Here is a 7,370-nt window from a genome sequence, read left to right as displayed (position 1 = left end):
TACATCTCAGAAGGCAGCACTGCCTTGTCCTTGTTTCTCCTCAGCCTGGCACCAGTGGGAGTGTACCCAAAAACAAGTCCCCCTCTCACTCCAAAGCCCCTGTCCCCAAGAAACAGAGGCAGGTCACCCTGGCTCAGTGGGGGAAAGGCAGAGACAAAGGGGGGCCTGTTCCAAAGGTGAGCAAGGTCACCCAGAGCATTGGGGAAATGCTTGCTCTGGATGGCCAGCCCTTCTCCTTTGTTCAGCGTCCAGGGTTCAGGTGGCTCATGGCGCTTGTGGCCCCATCATACCAAGTGCCCGCACGTGCCACCTTTAGCAGGACGGTGATGCCTTCTCTGTATGAGCCATACAGGGAGTATTTGAGGGAGGAGCTGTGGAAGGCATGGCCACAGGTAGCCTTGTACTTCACCTCGGACATCTGGAGCAGCCAAGGTGGAGATCATGCCTACCTCTCCTTCACAGGGCACTGATGCAATCAGTCAGGGCATTGGTGGGCTCTCCTTCAAGTGGAGGTGATGGATGGGTCCCACATGGAAAGGGAGATCATGGTGGCCATAAACCACATGGTGCAGGGGTGGCTCATTGGGCAGGGCGAGCTCACCCATGGGTTCAGAATCACCGATAATAGAGCCAATATGGTCAAGATGGCGCATACCAACTTTGTTGGCATCCACTGTGTGGCACACAAGTTCCACCTCGTAGTCAGGTATGCCTTGGAGGGGGACAGGGCTCCCAATGCTGGCACTGTCACTACCAGCCAGCTTATTTCAAAATGCAGGAAGGTGGTGGGCTACTTCCACAGGAGCATCAAAGTGGGCAAGATGCTGCAGGACAAACAGGCAGAACTGAGCATCTCACAGCACAAAATCATGAAGGATGTGGAGACTTGGTGGAACTCCATATACCTGATGCTGGAAAGGCTGGTTTAGCAACAGAAGGCCATCCATGAGACAGCCTTGGTTGGGGGAGACTGGGATCAGAACCCCCTTAACAAAACTGAGTGGGATACCATCTCCCGATCTTGGTGGTCCTCAAGCCATTCCTTGAGGCCGCCAAAAGTCTCAGCACTGGCAATGCCCTCCTTAGTCAGGTGATCCCTGGATAGTTCCAGGGGATCAGTGTTCCTGGCTGGGGAAAGCTGCTTTCACCAGAGGTGCAGGCACTGGTGAAGTAGCTGAAGGAGGTCATCAAAAAAACAGCTGTATCCCTTGCGGTCCAGTATGGTTCCACATGCTGGCAAGCATGTGTAACCCGATGGTGAAGGGGAGCATCTGCAGCAGCAAAACCCTTGACCACTGGACGGAGGTGCTGGTGAACAGAGTCAGGGGGGCAGAAGGGCAGAGGCAGGGGGACATGGAAGAGGGGGATCCATTTTCCAGTTCCAGCACTCCAACCACAAGCCACCCTCCTCCACCACAGCTGCTACCAATGTGGACCAAGGACATGGCTTCAATGTTGGGATCCAGTGGCACCAGATCCCACCATCAGGAAGGTAGTGTGGAGGTCTTGGTGGCTAGCTGTCTCGTCAAGAACGTGGAGCCACTGCACTGTGACCCCTAGCCTATTGGGCAAACCACAGCCAGGTGTGGCAGGATCTGACCACAGTTGCCCAGAAACACCTGTCCTGTCCATCAACCAGTTTTCCAAGCGAGAGGGTGTTCAGCACTGCTGGTGATGTTGTGACACCCCACCACACCTCCTTGGATCCTGGTTTGGTGGTGCAGCTGGTGTTCCTGAAGGTAAACCTCCCACTGCTGGGGTTCCCCAAGATTCACCTGCAGAAGGAGTGAGTGCCACCCTCTTCACTCTGCACCTATTTCATTTTTTTTATTTGCTTTCAGAATCTTGAGGTGTACTTTCACAGAAACCCCTGCACCACTCTGCCTGAAACCTGGCAGGCCTCATACCTGCACAAGGGGCTACCATCCCTGCTGCGTTCATTTTGCTCTACCTTAACACACACAAGTAATATGAGTTTTGCTTTCAACAGTTTGAGGGGCACTTTCACAGAAACCCCTGAACCTATCTCCTGGAAACTTGGCAGGCTTCATGCCCTTAGAAGGAGATATGATCCCTGCTGTTTTCATCTGAATCTGCAAAAAAATGACAAAGTTATAGGTATTTTAGTGATTCCCCATTAGTCTATGGCCAAATCTTTGAATTGGTGCCAAATCTCCAAATTCGAATCGACTGAATCAAATTAAGACAGTGATTTGAATCACCAAACTGAATCACTGTCCCTCTGAATTGGCCAAATACTAATCAAATACTTGCTGCTTCACACAGGCCTACTGTTCAGAGTCATGCCTCCCTGCTGTAGTGGTCAAATTTTTACCTCAGGCCCTTCTGTAGGGATGAATCTGTTGCCCAGTAAAATGTCACCTGTTAAAAAGAATAGAAAACACCACAGGCAGAAAATTAATGTTACATGTTCTATTGATTAGATATTGGGGAGGTGAGGACTCAGGACTCCTTGGAGCAGTTGCCTTTTGGGTAACTAATTAGCTGAGTGACCTTGAGATCATTACCTTCTTGCTTTGTGCCTACAGGCCAACACAAGTCAATGGAAATGCCTGCATTGCTTCAGTAGGCTACAGTCAAATGTTTAATGACTTCATCATTAAAATAACAATACTTGCCTAAGCCTCATCCTTTCCAGCTTTCAGGATCAGACCTCTTCCCTCTAAAAGTCAATGGAAGTTTTCCTGGAGTGTAGACTAGAATCTTACCCCTTGCTCCCTCACCAGTGTATTCTCAGGTTTAGTTAATGGGCATAATACACACTTGCTTTATTCTAGCTCCTACACCAATCAAATAAGTAACATAAATAAGAGAATGCTTCAGTGGTAGAAAGTGGACATACCTCCCTCTCTCCTTCTACAGAGAGTCACTGTCCACTGAAAGTCCACTGAAAGGGCAGCCAGGAGCTTGCTGCTGCCTCAATGCTTCTTCATGGTATCTTCTTCCCTTGTAGCTCCTAGAAAGCACTGGCCCCACTCTTAAACAGAAAATAATCTTAGAAGGGTGACAATAGAAGCAGTATTCCCAGTCTTCTCTAGAAGGCAGTGAGTCTTAGAGCTGGAGAGAAATGCAGCTTGGACCTATGTGAACCTAGTCCAGTGAACAAAACTCTGTATTCCCTCCCCTTCACTGTAATTTAAGAAGAACTCCATAGAAGTCCATAGAGTTGTAAGTTGTAGATACAAGGATTGAGGCTCGTACCTTCTGATCTCCAGCAGAAAGGCACTATACCTGTGCAGCGTGATAGCTAAGACAATAACTCAAGTCCTTGAAGCTTCCTGTGCAAAGGTATTTATGGTAATAATAGCACTATTTGGTCAGCCAGTGTGCGATCACTATATAAATAAAATTCTAATTGTGTGCAGGGCATATGGCCAAAGTGGGAATCCACTAGGCTTTTTTTCTACTGTGAGGAAGAAAGAACACCAAAACTTAATTAAAGGCAGCAAATGCTGATTTCTTTATTTCATAGATTTCATAGATTTCATAGACATTTGGGCTGAAAGGGACCCCAGAGGATCATTGAGTCCAGCCCCCCACCCCAGGGGCAGGAAGTCAGCAGGGATCATAGGATCCCAGCAAGATAAGCATCCAAATGTGTTTTGAAGGCATTCAAAGTAGGCGCTAGAACCACCTCAGGTGGCAGTCTAGTCCAAACCTTGGGGGCTCGGACAGCGAAGAAGTTCTTTCTTATGTCCAGCCTGAACCAGTCACAGTGGAGTTTGTGACCATTCGATCTTGTTATCCCTTGAGGGGCTCTGGTGAACAGACGTTCCCCCAAATCCTGATGAGCACTCCTGATAAACTTACAGGTGGCCACCAGATCACACCTGAGCCTGCGCTTTTCCAGACTGAATAGCCCCATTGCTCTCAGCCTCTCATCATAAGGTCTGTTTTCCTGACCTCTGATCATGCACATGGCTCTCCTCTGCACCCTCTCAAGCTTCTCAATATCCTTTTTGAATTACGGAGCCCAAAACTGGATGCAGTATTCCAGCTGTGGCCTCACCAAGGGCAAGTACAAGTACAAGGGGAGAATGATGTCCTGGGATCTGCTTGAGAAGCATCTACGGATGCAAGCCAGTGTTTTGCTTGCTTTACTAGCCGCAGCATCACACTGAAGGCTCATGTTCATCTCGTGGTCAACCACAACACCCAAGTGCCTTTCATCTGTAGAGCTAACCAGTGTAGCACTACTGAGCCTATCAGCATGGTGCAGGTTTTTCCTCCCAAGCTGGAGAACCTTGCATTTTTCGGTGTTGAACATCATCAGGTTCTCGTCCGCCCATTTCATGAGTCTGTCCAGATCCACCTGGATCACCCTCCTGTCCTGTCATGTGTGGATGCTTTACCCCAGAGTTTGGTGTCATTGGCAAACTTGGCCAGTCCGCTCCTGACACCAATGTCCACATCATTGATGAAGATGTTAAACAGTATAGGCTGTAGGACAGAGCCTTGTGGGACCCCACTGGTCACAGCACACCAAGACGATTGACTCCCATCGACCACCACCCTCTGGGTCCTACTGCAGAGCCAGTTCCCCAGCCAGTGGATTGTGGTGACTCCAAGGCCACAGTTAGCCAGTTTAACCAAGAGGTGATCACGGGATACCAGATCGAAGTCTTTTTTAAAGTCAAGGTATATGACGTCGATCTCTTCCCCTTTGTCCAGGTGATAAGTCACCTGGTCATAAAAGGAAATGAGATTGGTCAAGCAAGACCTACCTGCAACAAACCCATGCTGGGTATCCCTCAGGATATTGCCTTCAGCTAGTCTGTTAAGGATGGCCTCCTTGATAATCTTTTCCAAGACTTTCCCCAGGAGAGAGGTCAGGCTGATGGGCCTGTAGTTTCCCGGATCTACTTTCCTCCCTTTCTTGAAGATAGGCACGACATTGGCCCTCTTCCAATCATCGGGCACTTCACCAGAGCGCCAAGAACTCTCAAAGATCTGTGCCAGGGGCTGAGCTATGATGCTCGCCAGCAACCTGAGTACCCTTGGGTGTAACCCATCAGGGCCGGCTGACTTGGAGGTATCCAGCCTTTAATTAAAAGGACTTCAGTAACTCCAAAACAGATGGTTGATTTCTCCTCTTTTTTAAGAGTATCTTTGAAATGTGAAGAGATATGAAAAAAATGGACAAAACTTCATTGCCCTTTTCTTGGTTATTCTAGTGCTAAATATTGCTACTCTGCAGTGTATGGGTGAGATCCACAGCTGATACAAATCAGTACCATTCCACTGACTCCAATTAAGCTATGCCAATTTATACTAAGTAATGTTGTGGCTCGCCATATTTTATATAATATAAAGTAAACTTGTAGCCACTCAGACCTAGTGGACATCACCTGATGTTTAAACTTTGCATGTCCACAAGCCATAATCTAATCTCAGGTACACCAGTATCAATCCAGTGTAACTCTTGGGATTCCAATGAAGTTACACCAACATCACTGAGTTTAGAAACTGACTACCAGTATCCATTAAGGAGATTACTTCATACTGAAAAAGGAGCAAGGATTACAGAGTAGCTGAAGTGCTTTGCTAGATATAATACAGGAGGGACACAAGCAGCTGTTCAGTTCAAGCCTAATGGATTTGACACACAATTATAGCGCTGAGTTTCTTGAACACCTGTCTCCCTACCTGAGAACCATGGGTGGAAAGAACTGTTCCATGTTAATACGTTTGTAACCATTCTTCTTGGCACAGCAACAAGTACCAGGTTCAGATGTGTCAAGGTTACTCTTCTGCCCTCTCCAAAATTCAGGATCTCCCTCTCACCCCACACCTACAAATTTGTATTTAACTTACATACCAAAGACCAGATCTTTAGCTAGTGTAGCCTGGCCAACCCTATTAAGATCATTAGAATCTGGCTGATTATATGTCCTACGGAACTGGCCTCAAGATTTTACTGTTTAAAACAACCTTCTCCGGTATTAAATTCCCATTTCAAGATCCATCGTTAATATCTCCATGTGTTTCATTAGAACTGGGTTCATGACAGTTATGAGTGCAGTAGATTTTTTAATAACAGTAAAGTTTCACTGAAGGAAAGATTTTTTTCTATGAATAAATTAGTTGGTTCTGGTATATATTATTTGCTTAAAGGGAAGAACTGTGCCATCCTGTAAATTTAAACCATGCTGTCAACTCGTGATATTATTCCAATATTTGGTGTTTTTCTTAGAGGCTCCATTCTTGGAATAATTGATTTGTGAGAATACTAACATTCTGCACCACCTCAGACCTATACTAGTGAGTACCCAGTGTAGCATGCTCTCTCTCCACATGTTGTGCCCCAAAATGGACATAACATATATGCCATAGAACTACACAGGGTGTGTGCAAAAAAGTGCTCCTGAGACAGCAAGCTTACCAGCATGCATCCACTACCACGTTGTTTGTTACATCCATCCAGGTAGACAGCATATGACACAGGTACAACTTGACTGCTTCATTGTGGCAGTCACTGATGCATTCTTGAGGCAGCATAGATATGTCCTGAGGGTACATTTGGTTCTCTTCCTAGTCATCTGTGTGTCCAGATTGGGTCTTTTGGCACTTTTGGCATTTACACACTACTGGAATTCTTTCCTGGATGCACAATCCTGCATGTATAGGCACCTGTGGTTGCAGGCAGACTGGGCATATGCAGTAGGCTCTGTACTGGCCATATACATTGATGGTCATGTGTATGAGCTCCCTGTGGATGCATAGTGGCCTTAGATTCCTGTAAATGTAGTAGACTAAACCCAGGACTATCAGGACTTAAAACTCAGGTAGTCTGCTTTTCCCCTGCCACCAAAAAATCCTAACAGCAACACAGAGGGTTGATGGATGAATACATTACCAATTAACCCATTTGCTCTTAAAACTGGAAAACCCATCTGCTCCAGGATCTTTTCTTTGCTAGAGCATCACCGGCCTTCCAAAGATGGCAAGACCTGAAGTTCGGTGCAGGAGCCATTCTGTTATGAGCCTACTCATAGTCCTCCTGGTCCATGTCACTCCTGTTGACCATGTTGCCCTCCAAGACCCAGTCTGCATCCTGGATTCTCTTCTACCAGCCCTCAGTACTTCTGCCTTGGCCTAGCACTGATACCAGTCCTGGTAGCGCCCACAAGCTGACATCTCCACCGTGATCCATTTATAAATGGCCTGATTTCATTGGTTCTTTCTGCGGGACCTCTGGGAACTGTCTTCCCTCCAGACACTTCCAACTCGTGGAGTATTTCATGGATCCAGACATTTTTGTCATTTACTTGGTGGGTGAGTTGGTACTCAAGAGGTTTTGTGCTGCTCTCAAGAAGCCAAATTTGCTGGGGTGGGGGGGACGGGAGGGG

General features: G+C 47.0%; 1 protein-coding gene and 1 long non-coding RNA gene across 2 annotated transcripts in view; one reads left to right on the top strand and one right to left on the bottom strand.

Annotated features, from left to right (window-relative positions):
• The window catches only part of RALY (RALY heterogeneous nuclear ribonucleoprotein), a 591,199-nt gene that overhangs the window by 372,122 nt on the left and 211,707 nt on the right, over positions 1–7,370 (top strand). The window lies entirely within an intron of this gene.
• Positions 1–7,370, bottom strand: part of LOC109294642 — a 41,886-nt gene that overhangs the window by 25,212 nt on the left and 9,304 nt on the right. The window contains exon 3 of the long non-coding RNA XR_002096592.1: positions 2,336–2,382. This is a non-coding gene — a long non-coding RNA (uncharacterized LOC109294642). The remainder of the gene's footprint in view (positions 1–2,335; positions 2,383–7,370) is intronic.

This window comes from Gavialis gangeticus, unplaced genomic scaffold, assembly GCF_001723915.1.
Source record: "Gavialis gangeticus isolate Ggan-Ray unplaced genomic scaffold, GavGan_comp1, whole genome shotgun sequence".
Taxonomy (NCBI): domain Eukaryota; kingdom Metazoa; phylum Chordata; order Crocodylia; family Gavialidae; genus Gavialis; species Gavialis gangeticus.
The sequence above is the reverse complement of the archived record's forward strand: the minus strand, read 5'-3'. Positions and strand labels throughout refer to the sequence as shown.